This window comes from Psittacula echo (genome assembly GCF_963264785.1).
Source record: "Psittacula echo genome assembly, chromosome: 5".
NCBI lineage: Eukaryota > Metazoa > Chordata > Aves > Psittaciformes > Psittacidae > Psittacula > Psittacula echo.
Genome location: NC_137739.1, coordinates 44,640,257 through 44,642,145, shown reverse-complemented (window position 1 = coordinate 44,642,145; position 1,889 = coordinate 44,640,257). Strand labels below are relative to the sequence as shown.

At 38.2% G+C, this 1,889-nt stretch overlaps 1 protein-coding gene across 2 annotated transcripts in view; it reads right to left on the bottom strand.

The window, feature by feature from the left end:
• Positions 1-1,596: 1,596 nt before the first annotated feature.
• Positions 1,597-1,889, bottom strand: part of MEIS2 (Meis homeobox 2) — a gene marked incomplete at its 5' end in the record, with an annotated part of 175,606 nt that continues 175,313 nt past the window's right edge. For both annotated transcript variants that reach the window (XM_080617465.1, XM_080617466.1), the window contains one exon: positions 1,597-1,889. This exon is cut by the window's right edge and continues 1,051 nt beyond it.

The following is a 1,889-nucleotide window of genomic DNA, read 5'->3' as shown; positions in this document are numbered from 1 at the left end:
GCCCTTCTACCAGGACAAGGACGTTTTCTGACATTTCTCCTCAAATTGTAAAGAAAAAATCTGCAAGGAAATAAAATATTGATCAAAAAAAAAAAATAAAATAGAAAAGCCTCCATTTGCAAGCACCAACACAAACAATCTCGCCTTCGTATTTTCTGCATCGCAAGAATCTGAGAATTTGGAAATGGGAAACTGGGGTGTGCTCCTCTTTTACACGACTGAGGGGTCGCCATAATTTTAACCAGGACAGAGCATCAAAGACAAGCAGGTAATTATCACCCAAATTTCATACGGGTACCTGAAAAAGATGCCAACAAAGCAGGAGTCTGTAGCTAAGTAAGTCCTTGCACCCATTCTACTGGCATCCTTCTTTCTGTCGCCAGCATCGTGGGTCCATTTACTCAGCTCAGAAATTAAACATTAACTACGAGGCTGAGCATCTTTACACATTCCAAAGGTAAAAGTTGTCAAAGTTTTTAGTAACACCCTGGCCAGTTGGAATGACGAGGAGGAGCAAGGAGGAGAAGGATTACACATTGATGGTGAAGTTGGTAACGTTTGTTTCCTAGAAAGTTAAAGCAATTAGGAGCCCTGTCCCCCTCCTCTCCTCCCAGAGATAAAGCCACAGCTTTCTCGGCTCTCCGGGCCTCATCCTGCTCCCTCTGACAGAGCAGTGCCACTGAGGGCAGCAAAAAGTGGCTAATTCTAATCACGCAGATGTCTTCCTAGCATGAACACTCCTTTAGTTGCTTCAAAATGCCATCAGCTTTTGCTTAAATAAAATCAAACTCTCACGATGAATCTTCACAAGCCATTTATATACAAAATATCAAATTAATATTTTTCCTTATTAGCTGATGCTCTTTTTCTTTTCCTCTCTCTATTTTTCTCCTTCCGAAAACAACTAAAGACAAGAAAAGCAATAAAACCATCTCAAAAGCTAATTACACAATCCTCACACAGGTAAAACTCTCATAAAACTCAAAGCTGCATTTCTCCTCCTAAAACTTTTGAACCTACTCTTGCATTGTAACTATTCACCTCTGAGCTAAACAGCTGGAGATATGGTCTGCAGTGGATAAGGGGACATGTACACATACACTTAACACTCATGGGCCTACTGGTCTGCTTGCTAATTAGGCCTTCACAACTCAGACTCACCTCTATGTTACTAGCGGTAGTACAGATATTAGAGATCTCTCTGAAACACAAGCTGGTGAGAGAATATTGTAAATTTCGTTTAGTCTGTCATAAACATAAACAATCAGCAGAAATAGATAACCTCAGATGTTCTTTCATTCAACTATTCTGTGAATTCTGATGATAAGCTTGTTTTCTGTTTTTTCCAACCCTTCTTCTCCGTGCTGATAAGAAATGTGTTTGAGACATCTCTTCCAATAACTTCGGTCTCTCTTAAGCATGATTAAAAACACAAAAGCCTAACAAAAAATCAAAAATGAAATATTTATTACCGCATTTTGTGACTTAACACCTTTTTTTTCTTTTTAAAACATAACGTCACAGTCCTCATACAAGTATTTTAATGTAAATTTTGACAAAGCTTAAAGGTAACAGCATTTTCTTCTAGTGAGGAACACGTGCTGAGAAAGGAAGAATTCATGGACATACAATACCAATTCCACAGCAGATCTGATACTAGCAAAAACATTCTTTTTTTTTTTCAATTGAGGTAAACACATAGAATATCTAACATGAAACAATTAATAGACCGAACTCTGTACGAAGTTTGTTACAGTATTCTCTTGCTTTTTTTTCCCAAGCTTTGAGTTCGTGATAAAGTCCTAGGTTTGGTGCAAAGACCATTAGTAACTTCTTTCATTGAGGAAAGCTGCCCAACTTTTAGTTTTGTTTTGTCCAAAGCCAAGGCT